Raw genomic sequence first — 22,807 nt, 5'->3', positions numbered from 1 at the left:
ACAAAACACCCGCATCAATTTCCCTTTGACTTATCCAAGCGAGAGTGTGTGTGTGTGAATGTGTGTGTATGTGTGTGTATGCGTGCGTGCGTGTAAATGTGTGTGTGTGTGTGTGTGTGTGTGTGTGTGTGTGTGTGTGTGTGTGTGTGTGTGTGTTTGAGGCGAAAATGAGGCTTCAGGGGTGGGAGGGGCTAATCAGAGCACCTATGAAAAAACAAAACAATAAAAATGTAATCAAGACAACCATAGGAAAATCAAAGTATAGTATACCACAAAAAGAAAATTGATTATAAAGTCTGTAATATGACTTTTTTCATTTTTTTTCACGTTAATTGAACGTGAAATGATGTATGCGTGTTGTTACCTCAGCATACAAACTTAATTGGTTCCCAGAAAGTGTGTTTAAGGTGAAAAGTTTATCTGCCAAACATTTACAGTAAAGTCTCGTTATATCGATATTCAAGGGAGTCCGAAAAAATATCGATATAACCGGGACTATCGATATATCCGACCCTGTTTGCATGTAATTTTCTCCGTGCATGCATAGAAATAGTATCGATATAACCGGGACTATCGATATATCCGATATCGATATAACGAGACTTTACTGTATTTCCCATAAGAAACCATTAAAATGAGAATAATCCGTTTCCAGGTCCCCATAAAACATAATCTTCTACTAAATAAGCCTTAGAACTACACAAAATATACCTTTTTTATGTATAATAAATGTGCTATTGGATTGTAATGAAAGAAATCAACTTTACTGTATAATTAAGTTGTTTTATTGACCTTTGTGATGGTCGTTGATGTAGTTGCCTGTTGATGATATCCGAGTGAAGTTGCCGTGCTTTCTCGGCGATAATACCCTCACTCATACCGAACCCTGCTAGCTGCTTTTTGTTCATCCAAATAAACAGTTTTCAACCTCTTATATTGCCTGAGACCGTTGCTTCGACATCACAGAAACACCCTTAGCCACACGTAGCAATGGACGACTTAGCATACTGGTACTGGGATGCTAAGTCACACAAACGCACACCTCGTTGGTGTTTTTCGATGATCTCCTTCTTCCGCTCGACCGTCATTTTCTTTTGTTTCCTCTTCGGCTAGCCTTTGGTGGCGTCTTTTTGTCACAATCTGGTTGGCGACCAACGGGTGGCGCTGTCGGCCCCGCTTGCACCTGCACAGGTGTTGGTCGTTCTGATCAGTGGCAGACTGTCACGGTCTGGTGGCCGATCAACGGACAGCGCTGTTTGGCCCCGCCTGCAGCTGCACAGGTGTTGGTCTTTCCAATCAGTGGCAGTTAAAAGGACTCCCGGCACGACCATTCCGTGTCGGGTCATTGTATATGTTTGCTTCACCCTGTCAGGTTCGTTTCATCTTGGTTTCATCTTTACTCATGGTTTCTTTGATACTTTGTACTTTTCTGTTCGGATGACTTTGATGTTTTAGATTTTGTTCCTGCTGACTTTATTTCAATACAATTTGTCAAATACAACATGCTGCTCCTTCCTGCCTGCGTATTTGGGATCCACCGCCATCACCACCTCGCAAACCGTGACACTTTAGAAAAAGTACTCCACTCGATAACAAACCATGTCTGCACTCAAAGGGGATGTGGAAAACCAGTCCGCCAGCCACCGTGGCACTGTGTAGTGTTGGTTCGTCCGTCGAAAAGTAGTTTGTATGCCAAGATTATATTCTCGCACATTTAATGTTCGTAAGGGGAAATGTTTGTGAGCTAAAGCGTTCGTAAGATGAGATATCACTGTATATCCATCCTTCCATTTTCCAATCCGCTTACCCTCACAAGGGTCACAGCGAGGGCGAACTTATCCCAGCCGTTTTCCGGCAGTAACCGGGGGATACCCTGAACCACTTGCCGGCCAATCACAGAAGTTTTTCATTCGCGTGTTAAGATTGTTTTTTGCTCTGACGCTTTGCCATGCATTTGATTGAGATACATTTTCATGTAGCCCCTCCCCCAGAGTGGGATTGCTCTTCTTTGGTCGTCTAACACATTTGCTGCAAATATTTTAGGAGGAAGAGTGGTTGCTTTCGTGAGTGGAGGGGGGGGGGGGGTAGGGTGACTCGACGGGCGGTGGTGGTTTGACTGTCGTGCACGGTGAAAGTTTCTCATGTTCTGTGGTTGTTTCTCCGTGGCAGGATTCAGCAGCAAGCGCAAGAGGAGCTGCCGTCGAGAGCGTCTGAAGCAGGGTGAGTCGGGTCATGTGACCAGGAGTGTTTCTCGCTTTATCAAACCCCCCCCCCCCCCACACCCTGTCGCGGCCCCCGCCCACCTTCTTTTTACTCAAGAGCTTCTCGGATGTGAGGAAGGTCAAGCCGGGTGAGGAAAATCAATTAGCCGCTTTGTGGTGTGTGTGAATTGATCATGATGATGAGGAGGAGGAGAAACAATATGGTTATTTTTGTTATTATTATATTTTATTCATGTATTTGTATCATAACTGATTTTATCTATTTATTGTTATCATATTGTTCTCATATTTATTTATTTATTTATTTATTTATTTATTTATTTATTTATTTATTTAATTATTTATTTATGTTATTATTTTTTAATTATATTACTGATATTTAATATTGTTAATAGTAGTAGTAGTAGTATGATGATGATTATTATTATTATTCAGAATCAGAAAGCTTTAATTTTCCCACAATGGGGACAATTATTCTTATTATTATTATTATTATTATTATTTTGTATTCATGTATTTTTATAATAACCAATATCTATGTATTTATTGTTAGCATTATTATTCATGTTTATTTATTTATCATCAGAATCAGAATCAGAATCATCTTTATTGCCAAGTGTGTAGGACACACAAGGAATTTGTTTCCGGTAGAACACGCTGCACTAGTATCGTTGTCAAAAAAACTGCTAAGTGGCACTATACAGTTCCATTTTGGCTACTGTTGAAGACATAACATCATATTTTATCATAAGTGTCTGAAACTCATGACAAAAAGTTTGTGGACACCCGGGCAGACAACTCTGAAAAGTTGCCGGCCCCTGCCATAAAGTTGCCCCCACCATAAAGTTGCCTGCCCCATTTTTCACAACATGAAACACAATAGGACGACTAATCAAAAAAAAAAAATTGTTGCGAAGTATAAAGGATGTTTTTTTTAATTCAGGAAGTACCGACCACAAATGCTCCCATGCTTAATTTATAGTAAATATCCCTGGTTTGCTCCAGTTGTCGTGTGTCGTCATGGTGCACAATGCAACGTTTGCGTTGTGTTGTCTGTTCAAAGCTACGTGGACTCCACTTTCTTGGCGGCTTTCAAAACTCTCAAGTCCACGTAGCTCGTAGCGTTTTGTTTGTGACTTTTGCATTATTGAATAAAACAAATGTTTGATTTGAAAAATAATACAAATAATTATTATGAATATTAGTAGCAGCAGTAGTATTATTATGGTGGTTATGAGGATGATGATAATTATTATTGCTAATTAGTAATTATTTATTTTTGATAACTGATATTATCTGTTTATTTATTTCATATTATCAGTAATATTAATGTTTATTTATTTATTTATTTATTTATTTATTTATTATTTTTTATTATTATTATTATTATTAGTAGTAGTAGTAGTAGTAGTAGTAATAGTAGAAGTAGTAGTAGTAGTAGTAGTAGTATGATGATGATGATTATTATTATTATTATTCCGAATCAGAATTCTGATTCTGAATAATAATAATAAAGAAACTAGTCTTTAATAGTCCCACAATGGGGAAACATATTTTTATTATTGTTATTTTTATTTATGTATTTCTATCAAAAAATATCTATTTATTTATTGTTATCATTATTATTCATATTTATTTATTTATTATATTACTGATATTTATTATTATTCGTAGTAGTTGTAGTAGTATGATGAAGATGATGATGATGATGATGATTACTATTATTATTATTATTATTATTATTCCTAATCATAATCAGAAGGCCTCTAATCATCCCACAATGGGTAAAAGTATTATTATTACTAATCTTGATGTATTTATTTTTTATAACTGATATGTATTCATTTATTGTTATCATTATTATTCATGTTTATTTATTGTTTTATTATATCACCGATATTTATTATGATTAGTCGTAGTATGATGATCGTGATGATGATGATGATTATTACCCATTTTTATTTATTATTATTATTACTGAAATTATCTATTTATTTATTTAGTATTATCATTATTATTAATGTTTATTATTATGCTTTTTTATACTTACTTATATTACTTTTTTATTATTGTCATAGTTATTGTCATCACGTCCACTTCGCCTTTGAACATTCAACGCGCTCATTCGCAAGCTCCTTCCTGTCTAAGCTTGTTAGCTCATTAGCTCGTTAGCTAGCGCTGCTGCAAAGGGCCGTCTGTCTGTCTGTCGGCCCTCCTGTAGGACGTCCAGACGCTTATGTAATACCAGTATTTGTGTGTGTGTCTATGTGTCTGTATGTTTGAGTGTGTGTGTGTGTGTGTGTGTGTGTGTGTGTGTGTGTGTGTGTGTGTGTGTGTGTGTGTGTGTGTGTGTGTGTGTGTGTGTGTGTGTGTGTGTGTGTGCGGTCATTCTGGAAAATTCTCACCGAGTTGCGGATGAGCAGCTCGCACTCATGTGCCGAATGCCGCCACCTCCGCTACAATATTTATGCACAAATTATTGTCGGCGCGCTTGAGTGTGTGTGTCATCAAAATTAAAAAACACACACACACACACACACACACACACACACACACACACACACACACACACACACACACACACACACACACACACACACACACACTTACACACACTTACACTCTGTTTCTTTATGTAGCCACCAAGTATGTTTGAAGGCCCAAGCAGGACACGAAATCCTCCCTTGACCCCCTAAGCTCCCCTTTGCAAAGCCAAACAAGGACTCGGCAAGCTAATATGAAAAAGCCTTGCCAAGCCAAGCCAAATCTTCCATTAAAAACTGATGGTATTCCTCAAATCCAGGTTCTTCAATACCCCTATTTTTCCCACGCTCATACTAGTACACGTGATGAGTATTTTAATAACTACCGATAGCGTTGATCGATACCTGTACGACTTTGATTTCATTGAACTCAATACCAAAAATGGTGCACAAAGATCTTTTTTTCGGACATTGAAATTATTGACTGATGTGTAAAGTCCCAAACAACAGTGATACCTCGGCTTACGAACGCTTTAGCTCACAAACTTTTTTGCCTTCGAACATTAAATTTGTGAGAATATAATCTTGGCATACTAACTATTGCTGGCAGACTAGTTTTCGGCGGATGAACACCAAACCACACGGTCGAACAGCGCCACGGTGGCTGGTGGACTATTTTTTTTAACTCCCTTCCTTTGAGTGCGGATGTGGTTTGTTATCGAGTCAAGTGCTTTTGCTATTGGACCAAAAAAGACCCCACCGCAGGGTAGTGTGAAACCGAAGAGGACACAAAAGAAAATTACAGTAGAGCAGAAGAAGGAGATCATCGAGAAACACGAACGAGGTGTGCGTTTGTGTGACTTAGCGTCCCAGTACCAGTACGCTAACTTGCTATGTGTGGCTATGGGTAGTTCTGTGTTGTTTAAGCAACGGTCTCAGGCAATAGAAGAGGTTGACAAACTTCTGTTGATGTGGATTAACGAAAAGCAGCTGGGAGGGGACCGTCTGAGTGAGCGTATTGTCGCCGAGAAAGTACGGCAACTACACTCGGATATCATCAAGAGGCAACTACATCAACGACCTCCACAAAGGTCATTAAAACGACTTTATTATACAGTGCAGTTTATTTCTTTAATGACAATACAATAACACATTTATTCTACATAAAATAAGGTACATCTTGTGTAGTCTTAGGGCTTATTTAGTCGAAAATTATGTTTTACGGGGACCTGGGAATGGATTATTCTCATTTTTAATGGTTTCTTATGGGAAATAAATGTTTGGTAGGCGAACATTTTGCCTCACACACTTTCTGGTCAACCAAAAAATTACGTTCGTAAACTGAGGTATCACTACCGCCGAGGAGAATTTACTCCACACAAGAACCCTCCCACCATTTTTAAAATTTTGTCTGCAGTATTTTTGGCTGGTATTATCTGCCTCTGAGAGGATCTGATACCTTCAAATAAAACTGGTATCAGCCCAATACGGACACTTGGTCTTGGTATTCTCCCAAACGCCAACTTGAAGCCAAAGCCAACACCCCCACTTAACTAAAACCAGTGTTGAAGCACTTACCTTGACTCATTAAAAGCCCTACCTCTGCCTTGAACCCTGATCCTTAGCCTTCAGTTTAACAACATGATGCAGTTTTCAAAACCTTAGGCCCATTTTGGAACAAATACCCTTGGCTTGAAACCCCACTTTGTAGCCCATAGCCAAGTTTGACATCTGCGTCAAGTTTAACTCCAACCCTAAAAGCTACATTAACACCTTAACCCTAATTTGAAGCCCAACCCTGGTTGGAAAGTCAGACGCAGTCTTGGTGTGATGGTCTCAACACTAACCGTGACTTGAAACCTGACTTGACCTCAATTTTTTTGTGTATTGGTGCTGATGTGCGCACTGGACCGTCTGGACGCGTTGGTGCGAGGTCTCCTCGGACGACATTAATCACAAAGTCTTCATCTATTATTTACATGTGAAAAGTGCGCTGGAAGACTGGTAGGGCGATGCGATGGGGCGGGGCGGCGTGTCACTTGATCCCTGGCTGACGATGTCACTACTACCTTCCCTCGGGGGAAGGAGGCCTTCGGATCGATTTGTCCGAGAAAGGAGACGTTTTGTTGAGGTCTTTGTGAACGGCAGATGTTGACGGTTCAATGTTTTCTCAACATGACTTGAGACCCTACTCTGAAGGACAATCTTAAATCTGATACTATAAGCGGTAACTGCATTCTGAAACTCTAATCTTTATTTTGAAGCCTGCCTGCTCAGGCTCCCTTAAAGCGCTACTCTGGCTTGATTTAGGAGAATCCCAAAACTGGGTGTAACAGACCTACTTGGAAGTCCTAATTTCAAAGCCTTTATTTGAAACCTTAACACTCACTTCAGGTTCTTCCTTGAAACATCAACCCTGACTGGTAACCCGACTTGAAGGAAATCTGAAACTCCAATTGCGCGGAACTCAAATTCGAAAACGATACTCTGACTTGAAACCCTACCCTGTCATGAATCACTAACCCAGACTGGCACAGCCTTTTGAGGCCCTAATTTGAAACCCTAATTTCTTTTGAAACCCTAACTTCTGTTTGAAAAATAGACTCGACCCCTGAAACAATTAATGTGTCACAAACTGAGGTTGGGGTTTTAAGTCAAGGTTTCAATTCAGGGTTGGGATTATATAGTTGAGTTTCAAGTCAGGGATAAGAATTCAAGTCAAGATTATGGTCGCAAAGTAGGGTTTTAAGTCAAGAAAAATGACTGTTATTATGGTTTACATGGGACCATTTGAAATTTTGCTTCAGACTTTAGCTAGCATAGAATTACAGAAAATTTGATTTACTTTCGCGAATAAAATTATGCAGCGGGCCAGATTAGGCCTTGACTGGGACACTAGTGATGTAAGGGATTAGCAAAATAGCTCACAACCTTGCTTGTGAGCTAGCTCGATCGCTAGCTCGATCGCTAGCTAGCTTGATAGATGAGCATGGAATTTCACAAATTTCATTTGCTTTTGTGGGCCGAATAAAATGATTAATCGGGCCAGATTTGGCCCCCGGGACTTGACTTTGACACTTGGGATGTAAAGGATTAGCCTGGGAGCTGAATAGAAAGAGAGCTATAAAGCTCACCTGTTAGATAGCTCGATCGCTAGCTTTATAGATGTGCATGGAATTTCACAAGTTTGAGTTGTTTTTGCGGGCCGAATAAAATGATTAATCGGCCCAGATTAGGCCCTGGGCCTTGACTTGGATACTTGTGATGTCAGTGATTAGCCAGATAGCTGAATAGAAAGATAGCTGGCTAGCTCTCTTGTTAGCTATCTCGATCGCTAGGTAGCTTGATGAATGAGCATGGAATATCACAAGTTTGATTTGCTTTCGCGGGCCGAATAAAATGATGCAGCAGGCTAGATTGTGCTAGGTTTGGCTAGATTTGGCCCTCGGACGTTTTTGTACAGCGACGGGGGAATTAAAAGCCGTTAAAGACGAGCGAGAGATGGAGAGAAGATCCCCCAAAAATATATCTAAACATGGCCGTCATCCGTTTACGGGAGAATGGAAGCATCGATCGAGAGCGGCGCGACAAAATGGCAGCTGTAAATCAATTTGCTGTGCTGTGTTTTGTAATGAGGTTAATGGCACGTCATGGCCGAATGCCTTCACGCTTAAACATGCCCTCCAGGAAAGGAGGAGGATGAGGACGAAGACGGAATCGTCTTTTGTCCTCCTTTGTCAGCCCTTCATTGGCCGGCGCCTCATTGAGCTTTACTCAACTGGACCGACTGTTTTGGCGCCGCAAGGACACCATTTACTTTTTTTTTCCTCCCCATAAAATGCGTGATGGACACTGTGAGCCCTCCTGCCAGGTGGACACTATGCCCCCGCTCCCCATTATCATTTTACTGTTTTAACATGATCATGATCATATGCGCATGCTAAATTTCACATTGTAGTGTAACCATTATCACAATCTCATGCGCTTACTTAACATCATGTGGTTAGCGTCCATTTTAACTCATTCACTGCCATTCCCGAATTTGTTCGGCAATTTAAAATATGACGTAGAGTGCCGTTCCCGAATTTGTTTGGGTTTTGTTTTTGTAATACTTGGCTGGGAAAGGCTCAAGCATCTCCCGAGACCCTAATGGGGAATAAGCTGTACCGAGATGGATGAATGGATGAATGAATGAACGAATGAACGGATGGATGGATGGATGGATGGATGGATGGATGAACGGACGGATGGATGAACAAATGAACGGAAGAATGAATGAATGAATGAATGAATGAATGAATGAATGAATGAATGAATGAATGGACGGGTGGACGGATGGGCAGATAGACAGATAGATGGATAGATGAATGGATGAAAGGATGCATCTTCCGAGACCCTAATGGGGAATAAGCTGTACCGACATGGATGAATGGATGAATGAATGAACGAATGAATGTATAGATGGATGGATGAATGGATGAACACATGAACGGAAGAATAAATGAATTAATAAATGAACAAATGGACGACTGAACGAATGAATAAATGAATGGGTGACTGGATGAATGAATGAATGAACAAACAAATGAATGTACAAATGAACGTATGAATAAATAAATGTATGGATGCATGGATGAATGGATGAATGGATGAATGGATGCATGAATGAATGAATGAATAAATGGACGGATGGACGGATGGATGAATGGATGGATGAACAAATGAACAGATGAACAGAGTGCCATTTTCGAATGTGTTCGAGTTTTTTTTCCATGCTTGGGTGCCATGGTTGGGTGGCCTCTGCCAGTGTTTTTTTTGTTTTAATTTTCCACAAGGAGTTAGCATTTTCCGTTTTTCCACGTTAGCGCTTTGTTCCAGCGTCAGCTGTTATTAAAGCACTATATACAGTAGAGTCTCGTTATATCGATATTCTCGGGATTCGGAAAAAATATCGATATAACCGTACTATCGATATATCCGATCCCGCGCCGAACTTCATTAAAAGTCGGCAATAAATGGGGGATCTTTGATATGGCATGTAATTTTCTCCTTGAGTTCATGGATTGCGTATCTAGCATGCCTTTGCACTGAGGTGAAGTGGAAAATAAATTTATGGATTAAATAAAAAACGTCATTTATTATTTTCATAACGCACTCTTGAAATAGTGACTCTGAGTACTCGACATTGTACTATACACACGACAGAAACCACGAACGCCAGCATGTACATGCTGTATGAAAAACAGTGATTATTGCAAGCGATAAAGATATCTGAATACAACACAATTAAATAAATGTATGGAAAACAAAAACTGCAACGTTTACATTTCTTACGTCGATAAATTATTCTGCGGCACGTTGAACTATTTCGCGATGGAGGATTTGCTTCTTGTTGCATTGCCCTCCACAGCCACTATTGCCTTGTACTTGTACTTCGTTCCGATATCACAATTTTTGTGTTTCCCCATGGTTGAAATTGGTGTTGAACAACTGTACTGTATATAAGAAGACTACAGTATGTTCCAGATGCTATTACTGCAGTAATGAAAGATGTGAACCCTGCTACACCGTTTTTATAGTGCTCGAGGATGACAGTGGAAGACGCGAATGCGGGTCACGTGACCAACGGTGTGACCGATACATATATCGCTAATGGTGGTACTGTATACAAATCCATAAGCAAATATCGATTCAGCTTAAGCTGCGTTTGTATCGATATAAGCAGAGCAAAATGGCCGGTGGAAGTAAAAAAAGGGCACCGTAGTAACCAGATTATCGTAATAACCAGGAATCGTACTAAACTGAACTAATTATACATAAAAAGACTGGAAATAACCGATATCGAGACTTACTGTAAATCAATTAGTATTGTATTTTGTACAACAGCCCTCATTTCAACCTCATATAACTCCAGACTCATATCACTTAGGAACTAACTCTTTTTTTCCTGATTAAAGAAGTGAGTTTAAATTTCTTACGCTGCATTGAATGTTTATGTCGTCCTAAAACTCAATATTTTGTGGGTCCTGGAATTCGAGCGACCATGACAAAAACCCTGGCACTGGACTGGACACCTATTTGCACATCGTCTGGCAGTCAATGAGTTAATCAATGTATTATTATTATTAGTAGTAGTAGTAGTAGTAGTAGTTTTCACGCCATTTTTACCTTCGCTGTGGACAGTTTCACATTGGAAAATTGCAATTTTCAAATTTTAAGGCCAGTGAAGAGCAAAAAGAGGTACACACATTTATTTGGATTGGATGTACCTTTATTCGTCTCGCAGTGGAGAAATTGACATTTCAAAGCAGCAAAGTGATGAAAGGAAGAGGAAAGGAAAGAATGAAGTAGAAAAACAAAATATAGGAGCTTCTCGAAAGGCAGCCACTCCCGCGGCGCCATCTTGAAGTAAAAAAACCTAAATAACATGACAACACAAAGACATATTATTCAGCACCTGCTGTACCCTCTTTGTGACATGAAGCAGTTCTAGATGAAAGGGAGAGGATCAACGCGTATTTATTTATTTATTTATTTTTGGAGCGGAACAGGGTATTCCGCACTTGTTTCAGTCAAGCTTCTGCGAGCAAATATGCTAGATTGAAACCTGGTTATGTGATTGGTAGTTTTTCCTTGGGCATTGTGGTTTCTTAAAATTGATGAGATCAGGGTAGGATGAATTGTGTTAGTTTTACTTCTTGGTTGGCTTTTTACATACTTTACTGTTTTTTGAACAGACATGGCAAAATTTGTAAACTTGTTATTTGAGCGAAAATTGCTAATTAAAAATGCTATCTAGCTAGATACCTTGCTGGCTATCTATTTGCTATCTATTTGCTATTGATTATCTATTTGGCTGGTTATTTAGCTATCTAGCTGGCTATCTATTAGCTATATAGCTATCTAGCTAGCTGTCCGACTGGCTATCTATTAATATCTATTAGCTAGGTATCTCGCTAGCTTTCTATGTATTTTGGATTGGATTGGATTTGCCTTTATTAGTCTCGCAGTGGAGAAATTTACATTTCACAGCAGCAAAGTTATCAGAATCAGAATCAGAATCATCTTTATTGCCAAGTATGTAGAACACACAAGGAATTTGTTTCCGGTAGAACACGCTGCACTAGTATCGTTGTCAAAAAAAAAAACTGCTAAGTGGCACTATACAGTTCCATTTTGGCTACTGTTGAAAGAAAATGAAAGAAAGAAAGATTTGAGTTACTTCCGGGTTGAGTGAACACTGGCGGGTGTGGCTGCCGCTGCTCACCCACGGAAAAAAATATCCTGTGACTGTAAAGTGACCTCGAGAGTTTTGAAAGGCGCTTAGAAATGAAACGTATTATTTTTATTCAGAATCAGAATCAGAATACCTTTATTCGTCCCGCAATGGGGAAATTTATTATTATAATAAATTTATTTTTATTTTTATTTTTTTAATTCATTTATTATTATAATAAATTATTATGATAAAACGAGTGATTTCCTTGAAATTAGGAAATGTGCGTGCATGCGCGTTTGTGTGACGGTTTCGTCAATCAATGGCGGCTGTTGGCAGTCGCATGAATGATGATGATGGTGATGATGGTGACGATGAAGCCCCGATTTTTGCGTGCCTCACTTGTTCGACACAAAGAAGCGTGTGCGCGCTAGCGTGCGTGCGCATGTGGGGGGGTTTGGGAGCTATGGGGGCTAGAGGGGGGGTTCTCAAGCAGGGATGTCAACACTTGAAAAATCAATCACCATCTGGGCTCATTTGCTACTTGGGGGTGAGGGCTGGATGAAGGGGATGGGTGAGGGTGTGCGAACGCTTCAGTACGTACGCGCACGTGCATCTCTCGCCTCTTCCCCTCACCCCCCAGCTCATCTTTTTCCTATTTTTAAAGCTGGCAGCTCTTGGCCACCCTCGCCATCCAAGCAGGTGCGCCCTCCTGGCACGCTTGGCGAGACCTCGTGGGGGTTATTCATGGGGGAGGGTGATCTGAGCCTGTGGCTCGATATTGCCGTATTTTCCGATGTACAGTGACACCTCAGCTTACGAACTAAATTGGTTCCCAGAAAGTGTGTGTAAGGCAAACGGTTTGTCTTCCAAACATTTATTTCCCATAAGAAACCATTAAAATGAAAATAATCCGTTCCCAGGTCCCAATAAAACATAATTTTCTACGAAATAAGCCTTAAAAGTACACAAAATATACCTTATTTTATGTATAATAAATGTGGTACTATATAATAAAATCGTTTTATTGACCTTTGTGATGGTCATTGATGTAATTGCCTCCTGATGATATCCGAGTGAAGTTGCAGTGCTTTCTCGGCGATAATACCCTCACTCACACAGTCCCCTGCTAGCTGCTTTTTGTTCATCCAAATCAACAGAAGTTTTTCAACCTCTTCTATTGCCTGAGACCGTTGCTTAGACAACACAGAATCACCCTTAGCCACACGTAGCAATGGTCGACTTAGCATACTGGTACTGGGACGTTAAGTCACACAGACGCACACCTCGTTGGTGTTTCTTGATGATCTCCTTCTTCTGCTCGACCATAATTTTCTTTTGTGTCCTCTTCGGCTTAACGCTAGCCTGTGGTGGAGTCTGTTTCGGTCCCATAATCGCAAAAGTACTCCACTTGATAACAAACTATGTTCACACTCAAAGAAAGGAGGTGGAAAAAAATAATCTGCCAGCCACCGTGGCACTGTTCGACCTTGTGGTTTGGTGTTTTTCCGCCGAAAAGTAGTTTGTCAGTTCGTAATGTTCATGAAGCGAAACGTTATTGAGCGAAAGCGTTCGTACGCTAGGTATCACTGTATAAGTCATCTGACAATGTTTTTCCCTTCCACATTTCCCTTTTGTCCATGTTAGCGCTTTGTTACAGCGACAGCTATAAATCGCTTTATAAATCAATATGTATATATTATAATGAATTTTGGACAGCCGCCCCCATTTCAAACTCATATAACTCCAGATTCATATAACTTAGGAATCAATTCTTTTTTTTCTGATGAGGTTTCTTACGTTGAATTGAATCAGAATCATCCTTATATACTAGGAATTTGTCTCCGGTAGAACACACTGCACTAGTATCATCATAAGAAAAATGGAGGCACTATACAGTTCTATTTGGGTTACTGTTTAGAGAGTTGTTTGGATCGGTAGCCCTTGCCTGAAGGGAGTAGCTGGTAAAGGTGGTGGGCAGGGTGCGGAGGGTTCAGTAAGATTTTCCTCTCCCTTGTTTGGATTATTGCAGTGTGCAAGTGTCCAGAGTGGTTAGGGCGGTGCCAATTATTTTTTTCCGCCGTCCCAACTGTCTTTTGAAATCGCATTTTGTCAATTTTTGTGGAAAAAATGTTAATGTAGTCCTAAAAGTCAATATTCTGTGGGTCTTGGAATTCGAGGTAGAGTGACAAAAACCCTGGTGCTGGATTATGATATATTTTTGCATGTCGTCTGGCAGTCAATGAGTTAACTTGAAGCCGGTTCGCCGATGCAGTTGTACAAGCCGCCAATCAAATTGTGCCTAGCTCAGATGTCCACTCAGGCAAAACAAAGAAGAGATCATTACAGGTGACAGTCAAATTGGTCATCTGCACACGAAAAAACAATTTCTTTTCAAATATTCATGGGTTGTCGAGCTGCACCAATCCGCTCAACTCACCCCAACCTTTTTGCTGTTTTCAAAATGTATAAATAACGCCATACCATCAAATTGGTCACTGGCACGTGCCCGCTCGAGTGTTAAAGGACCACCGACGCCCCGGACAAGTTGTGTCCATAATTTGTAAAATCACTTCAAATGACTTCTACTGAGCGTATTTTACAAAGATTCCACTGCATATAGCTATATTTTACGCTTTAAGACTCGCACTGAATATTCAGGAAGTTTTTTCGAGTTGATGACGATCCCCTACGTGACGTCACATTTGGAACGCCCCTGACCGATAATGTGACAAACAATGCATTTTGCGGTACTTTGTTTGGTCTAAAAACTTCGTGTTAATCTGTGTCGATGGCGAAATTAGAAAGAAAACACATAAATAACACAATAGTAAATCGTGTGTTGCACGAAGACTACTATTTGATATTCGAAGACTACTACAGTAAAGTCTCGTTATATCGATATCGGATATATTGATAGTCCCGGTTATATCGATACTATTTCTATACACGCACGGAGAAAATTACATGCAAACAGGGTCGGATATATCGATAGTCCCGGTTATATCGATATTTTTTCGGACTCCCTTGAATATCGATATAACAAGACTTTACTGTATTTGATATTCGCTGACACAATTTCCCAGCAGACAATCAGCCCATTTCCAACGGAGCTATGGCACCATCTTGTGCATTTTCTGGGTGCTACATTGCTGTCATTGACGGCTCGAATTGATATGGGAGGACTCCTTTAATCAACTGCAAACATTTATGCTTTCCTCTTCAGAACTATTTGAATCATATTCATAACTGGATGAGTAACAAGAAAGCATCTTCTCCGAATCTGAACTCTTTGAGTTTTGTTTCTTGAGCAAGGCAAGATGACTTGGCGTGATGTCACGAACTGGGGGCGGGACTTTCTGAAAATCCCCAGTTTCGAGCTGATTTATCTCAGATTTTGGACACTTGAAGTCATTTTTATTGATGTTTTTCATTTGACTAAAAATACCAGCCTGCGTGTGTTGGGCATTTGAGATGCTATAAAACATTTTTTCTGATGCCAGTTAGGAAACAAAAAAAAATGATTTCGGTTGTCCTTTAATGACGAACACGAGCCGCCATCTTGGCGACTTGGAAGCATTTTTTTCTTAACTTCCAGCATCTTTTGCCAACGGATCCCTTTTACAAAAACCAAAAAAACAAGATTTTTTATTGAAAGGGGACGAAACACTCCGCCGCAGGTCAGCGAGTTGATGTCTGAATGGCATCGGAAACATGGCCGTTTTATGCTAACACATTAACATACGCAGACGTGTCAAACGGTGAGGTTTTTTTTTTTATGTGTACGAGAGAGGTGATCACCCACCCTCCGTTTCAGTGGCACAGCTGTGTGAAAAAGGAGCGCTGAGTTGGCACAATGGCTTAATAGTCGACAAACAGCGAGCTAAGCCCACGTCCAAATCATTGCACCGTGCCTCCATGTGACCTACATACTCAGCACACACGTGTGCATGGGGGCCCAGGTTCACTTTTTCTGAACTACACTGATACCTCGGCTTACGAACGCTTTCGCTCGCGAACTTTTCGCCGAACAAACATTATTAAATTCGCGAGAATATAATTTTAGCTAACGAACTAGTTTTCGGCAGAGAAAGCAAACCACACAGAGCCACGGTGGCTGGCGGACTAATATTCCACACCTACTTTCTTTGAGTGCAGACGTGGTTTGTTATCGAGTGTAGTACTTTTGCTATTAAGGCACCGAAAAGACCCCACCGCAGGCTAGTGTTAAACCGAAGTAAATGACAAAAGTAAATGACAGTCGAGCAGAAGAAGGATATTATCGAAAAATACCAACGAGGTGTGCGTTTGACTGACTTAGCATCCCAGTACCAGTAGGCTAAGTCGACCATTGCTACATGTGTTGTCTAAGCAACGGACTCAGGCAATAGAAGTGGTTGAAAAACGTCTGTTGATTTGGATGAACGAAAAGTAGCTAGCAGGGGACAGTGTGAGTGAGGGTATTATTGCCGAGTAGGCACGCAACTTCACTCGAATATCATCAAGAGGCAACTACATCAATGACCATCACATCCAAGAGCTAGCTAGCTAGCTATTAGCTGTCTAGCTGAATGGTTGTAAGCTGTCTAGCTGGCTAGCTGTTTGCTATCTGGCTATCTATTAGCTATTTATTTGCTCGCCATTACTTAGCTAGCCTTGTATCTATTGAATTACTTTGGGGTTGACTGAACACTTGCACATGTGGCCGCCGCTGCTCACCCACAGAAAAACCTTATCCTGTGACTGTAAAGTGACCTTGAGAGGTTTGAAAGGCGCTTATAAAAGAAATGTATAATAATAATAATAATAATAATAATTATTATTATTATTATTATTATTATTATTGGTCAATAAAACCACTTTATTATATGTCTGTGTAAGCTCTCAGTCGTACTGGAATGGTCCATCGATGAAAATGTTTCTTCTGCCGTCATCTTACCTTCTTTGAAGGTGTCAGACGTTTCGCTTCTTATCCAAGAAGCTTCGTCAGCAAACTATTTTTTTTTTAAATTTATTATTGTCTTTAATGAGAATGCAATAGCACATTTATTATACGTAAAGTAAGGTATATTTTGTGTAGTTTTTAGGCTTATTTAGTAGAAAATTATGTTTTATGGGGACCTGGGAACGGAATAATCTCATTTTAATGGTTTCTTATGGGAAATAAATGTTTGGAGGACACACTTTTCACCTTACACACACTTTCTGTTAACCAATTAAGTTTGTAAGCTGAGGTATCACTGTCGTCCACAATGTCCTGAATAGGCTAGCCAATGGCTAAAGCGTGTGTGGGGTAAGCAGGTAGCAGCAGCAAAATAAAAACAAATCAGGTTTTATCGAAGCTGTCTTTCACACGACTGTAATTGGCTGTCACACAGATGCAGCGAACAGCGTCAAATAAAAAGCTCCTAATGCTTAGCTAACGAGTAACAAGTCGCCTTAATGAAAACAGATGCAGCGGACATCTTAACCGTAGACGACAGCACTGAGATTCCAAACACTTGCCCGCTCTACTCGATCTTCAAACAAAAATGAACAACGATGTGCTTGAACGCAACCCAGAAATTGTGTTTGCGGGCTAATAGCAATCGGGGCCGAACGTGTGTGTGTGTGTGTGTGTGTGTGTGTGTGAGTGCGTGTGTGTGTGAGTGCGTGTGTGTGTGTGTGTGTGTGTGTGATGAACTCAAGTTGATGCCGAAAGAAAAGGCGCGAGGCATTGATCACTGGGGCCCTAAAGCTATTATCTTGATCTAATTAGCTTTAGCATACGTCTGTGTCACGGCCCGGTGCAAGGCCGACTCGTCCCCGATTCCACATTGTCTCTGCTAAAGGGCTAAATATAGCACACACAGACACACACACACACACATTTTGTATTTGGACACAGACAAGCTACGAGAAAAATGTACGGTTTTTTTTTAAGGTTGTGGACAGTGGAAGTGTGACATAAATTAGTCAACGCAACCATAATCTGTTCCAGAAACCTGTTTGAAACCCGATTTGGTCGAAAACTTAAACATTTCCCAATATAATCAGTATAATCAATGTCTGCTTTTTTAAACTCATTCACTGCAAAAAATGTGTCCACTCCAGTGCCAGGGTTTTTGTCATTTTCACTCAAATTCCAGGACCCACAGAATAACGAGGTATAGCACTGCATAAATATTCAATGCAGCGTAAGAAACCTTAGACTTTCTTTTTTTCATCAGAAAAAAAGGTAATTCCTAAATTATTTGGGTCTGGAGTTATATGAGCTTGAAATGGAGGCGGTTGTCCAAAATACAATACAGTGATACGTCAGTTTACGAACTTATTTGGCTCCCAGAAAGTGTGTGTAAGGCTAAAAGTGTGTCTTCCAAACATTAATTTCCCATAGGTAACCATTAAAAAGTAAAATAAACCGTTTCCAGATCCCCATAAAACATATAATTTTCTCCTAAATAAGCCATAAAACTACACAAAATATACCGTATTTTATGTACAATAAATGTACTATTATATTGTAATTAAAGAAATAAACTGTACTATAAAATAGTCTTTTTATTTACCTTTGTGATTGCCGTTGATGTAGTTGCCTCTTGATGATATCCGAGTGAATTTGGCGTGCTTTCTCGGCAATAATACCCTCACTCACACTGTCCCCTGCTCGCTGATTTTCGTTCATCCATATCAACAGAAGTTTTTCAATCTCTTCTATTTCCTGTGATTGTTGCATAGACAACACGGAAACACCCTTAGCCACACGTAGCAATGGTCAAGTTAGCGTAATGTTGCTGGGATGCTAAGTCACACAAATGCTCGTTCGTGTTTTTCGATGATCTCCTTCTTCTGCTCGACCGTCATTTACTTTTTGGTCCTCTTCGACTTAACACTCGTCTGTGGTGGGTTTTTTTTTGGTCCCATAGTAGCACAAGTATTCCACTTGATAACAAACCATGTCTGCACCGAGTGCACTGAAAGAAAGTGGGTGTAGAATAGTAGTCCGGAAGCCACGGTGGCACTGTTCGGCCGTGTGGTTTGGTGTTCTTCCGCTGAAAACTAGCCCGCCAGCCATTGTGGCGCTCCGTGTGTTTCCCGAAAACTAGTTCGTATGCCAAGATTATACTCTTGCAAATTGAATGTTCGTAAGGTGAAAATTTCATCAGCTAAAGCGTTTGTAAGCTGAGCTACCACTGTACATACATATTGATCGATACAGCGCTTTAACAACACTCACCAACGTGGTGGGTGGCATGTACTCGCACTCGTTGCCTCATTGCAAGTTCACCTGCACACTCGACGTAGCAAAAAGCGAGTAGCTTGTTGCCTAGTGAAGGGGCGCCGCCCACCCCCCACTCAGCCCCTCCTACCCCCTCTCAGCCCCTCCTACCCGGCTTTGATTGATATGTGAAATCCTTCTCCCTCGGCGGTCACTGTGTGTGCTCTTGAAAGGTATTCATTGTGAAGCAGGGACCACTTTGTCAAGAAACAATCATGGAAAGCCTTTAAAAAAAAATCCAGCCTCTCATTGTCGGGCAACTTGAATTTGGCGTGTGAGGTCATTTTAATCCTGATGAATTTTCATAGCGGCGGCCGCTCGGCGCTCAATGGCCGAAAGGATGCGGAAGAATGAGAAGCCACCCACGGGCCCCGACGACGAGGCCGGGACGCACTTAACAGCCCAGACCCGCCGCCACCTTCCTTTGTCCACCTTAAATGCGTCCCCGGTGTGCGTGGCCACAAAGGAGAACCCCCCCGCCCGCCGACTGGAACCTCCATTGCCGCTTTTTAAACCCGTCGCCGCCAGGGTAGACAGCATCCAAATCTTTGACCCAACTTTATCCCGCCATTTTTCGTTTTCAGCTCCTTATTTGAATTTTACAATCATCGTTAAAATTCATGAATGTTTTCCAAAATTCATGACTGTTTTTCCCTCTCGTTAGAATCTGCACAGATGACTGAATATGGCCCGGCGCATCATTTTATTCGGCCCACAAGAGCAAATTAAACTTGTGAAATTCCATGCTCATCTATCAAGCTAGCTAGTGACTGAGCTAGCTACCAACTGAGCTAGCCAGTTACTGAGCTAGCCAGCGACCAAGCTAGCTAGCGACTGATCTCGCCCATGACCTATCTAGCTCGCAACTGAGCTAGCTAGCGACCAATCTAGCTAGCAACCGAGCTAGTGACGGAGCTAGCTAGTGACCGAGCTAGCTTGGGACCAATCTAGCTCGCGACCGAGCGAGCCAGCGACCGAGGTAGCGAGTAACTGACCTAGCGACTGAGCTAGATATCTACTGAGCTAGCGAGCGACCAGGCTAGCTAACAACCAAGCTAGCGACCGAGCTAGTTACTGATTGAGCTAGCCAGTTACCGAGCTAGCCAGCGACCGAGCTAGCTAGCGACTGATCTCGCTCACGACCTATCTAGCTCGTAACCGAGCTAGCTAGCGACCAATCTAGCTAGCAACTGAGCTAGCGACCGAGCTAGGTAGCTACTGACCTAGCTAGCGACCGAGCTAGCTAACAACTGAGCTAGCGACCGAGCTAGCTAATGACTAGGCTAGTGACCAAACTAGCTCACGACCAGTTAGTCACTGAGCTAGCTAGCGACCGAGGTAGCAACTGAGCTAGCTAGCAACCAAGATAGTGACCAAGCTAACTAGCGACCTAGCTAGCAACTGAACTAGCTAGCAAACAAGCTTGTGAGCGAGCTTGCTAGCGACCAAGCTAGCTATCAACCAAGCTAGCAAGCAAGGAAGCGAGCTCGCTCTCTTTCTATTCAGCTATCTGGCTAATCTCTTACATAACAGGTGTCCAAGTGAAGGCCCGGGGGCCAAATCTGGACCCACCATATAATTTTATTCGGCCCGCCAAAGCAAATCAAGCATGTCAAGTGCCATGTTGGTTCCTGAACCAACATTTCAAATTGTCCCATGTCAACCACCATAACAGTTATGTTTTACTTCAACTTTGAAACTGAGTTATTCATTCATTTGTTTTATTTAATGTATGGAGGGCATGAAACCTTGTAATGGCTCCCTCAAATGCATAACAAAAAGATGGCTGACGCCAAAAAATGACTTTAACACCCTTTATCTAATGTGTGTTGAGCACACAATTTCACATCATTCCTTGTTATTTTCATTCCTTCCAAGCTGGAATTGTTGAAAATGCAGTAAAAAAATCATTTTGCACAGTAAATAATAATAATAATAATAATAATAATAATAATAATAATAATAATAATAATAATAATAATAATAATAATAATAATAATATATTTAATTTCTAGGTGCCTTTCAAAACTCTCAAAGACACTTTTTTTTGTGAGGGTGAGCAGCGGCCATTCGCGCCAGCGTTCACTTTACCCGGAAGTACCACAGCAGCAAAGTTATGAAAGGAAGAGGAAAGGAAAGAAAGAAGTAGAAAAAGAAAATACAGAAAAACTAAATAACAAATAATATGACAACACAAAGACACAGAGTCATTCATTCTTCAGCATGTTCTGTACCCTCTCTGTGACATGAAGCAGTTCTAGATGAAAGTGGATAAGATCGTTGCATCCTTTTCAGCAGTGGAACAGGGACGTCATGGTGGAATGTCCACGTCTACTACACGCTAAATGTTGAAAGCAAACTTCAAGCTGTAGCATCCATTGACCAAAACAGATTTTCTCACTTCTGCTCCACGTAAATCCGCTTCAATTCAAGGCCACAACAATGTTTGTTGCGGGAACAAATTGAGTTGACGCCACAACCGTTTTTCGTCTTTCTTTAGCAAACTTTCACTCAAAGAAATTCACAGTTTATGGGATGTTTCAGCCACTAAAAGTTTCAAGAAGAAACTTTCGCGATTTTACGTCCATTTGGGAAAACATGTTTTCCTGTAGCTCATTAGCACTGTGGCTAAATATGAAGCACATCTGGTTTTGGATGGCGACACGGTGCTAGCGTGATTGCTATTGGTTATTTGTGTAGCATGTTGCTGAGAGCAGCAGGGGGTTCCTGGCTGGCTAGCTCGCCGTCCTGCACGAGAGCTTTGTTTTTTTTCTTATCGTGCTTTCTTCTCTCCATCCTTTTCGCCCACCATGAAAATCAACTTGTTTTTCTTCGTACCCTGAAAATAACGACTTGGGAGTCTGCAGGGGCCACAAGATAGAGTTTGTGGTGTTTTGGTTCGTCTCCCAGTTTGGCCGGCAGCCCAACCATGAACCAAAACAAACGTCAAAAGCGTCAAAGCTTGAATGCATCCAACAATTTTTCAACCCGCATTTTCCTCATGAAGGTCGTCGAGGTTCCAGCCGTCTTCGGGCAGTCGGCTGGGGACACCGCGAACCGATCGCAGAGCACACTCAGAGGCCGCCGCTAGAACTGCCAGTCAATTTTGAGTATTCAATGAGCCTGCCACGTGGGGGGAATCCGGGAGGAGAATGGAGTACCCGGATAAAAGTCACACAGTCATAAACTTTGCACTGCGAGGCTGACGCGCTCATCTGGTGACCACCGAGCCGCATTTATGAAATACAGTGATACCTCAGTTTACAAACTTAATTGGTTCCCAAAAAGTGTGTCTAAGGCGAAAAGTGTGTCTTCCAAACATTAATTTCCCATAGGAAACCATTAAAAATGAGAATAATCTGTTTCCAGGTCCCCGTAAAACATAATTTTCTACTAAATAAGCCTTAACACTACACAAAATAGACTTTATTTTACATGTAATAAACATGCTATTGTATTGTAATTGAAGAAATAAAGTTGTTTTATTTACCTTTGAGATAGTAGTTCAGAACTTCCAGGTTGCCTTTTGATGTTATCCGAGTGATGTCGCCGTGCTTTCTCGGTGATAATACCCACACTCTAACTGTCTGCTGCTAGCTGCTTTTTGTTAAGCGAAATCAACAGAAGT

The 22,807-nt window shown here is 41.0% G+C and overlaps 1 protein-coding gene across 3 annotated transcripts in view; it reads left to right on the top strand.

Annotated features, from left to right (window-relative positions):
* The window catches only part of znf536 (zinc finger protein 536), a 267,191-nt gene that overhangs the window by 52,702 nt on the left and 191,682 nt on the right, over positions 1–22,807 (top strand). For 2 of the 3 annotated variants that reach the window (XM_088991742.1, XM_088991741.1), the window contains exon 3: positions 2,170–2,220. The exons of the other annotated variant lie outside the window; for it this stretch is intronic. The gene's annotated coding sequence lies outside the window, so the exon portion shown is untranslated. The remainder of the gene's footprint in view (positions 1–2,169; positions 2,221–22,807) is intronic. 3 annotated transcript variants of the gene reach the window in all.

The sequence above is a fragment of the Hippocampus bargibanti genome, linkage group LG03 (genome assembly GCF_051943395.1).
Source record: "Hippocampus bargibanti isolate YZ-2025 linkage group LG03, ASM5194339v1, whole genome shotgun sequence".
Classification (NCBI taxonomy): Eukaryota; Metazoa; Chordata; class Actinopteri; order Syngnathiformes; family Syngnathidae; genus Hippocampus; species Hippocampus bargibanti.
Note: the sequence above shows the minus strand (reverse complement) of the source record. Positions and strands in the feature narration are given on the sequence as shown.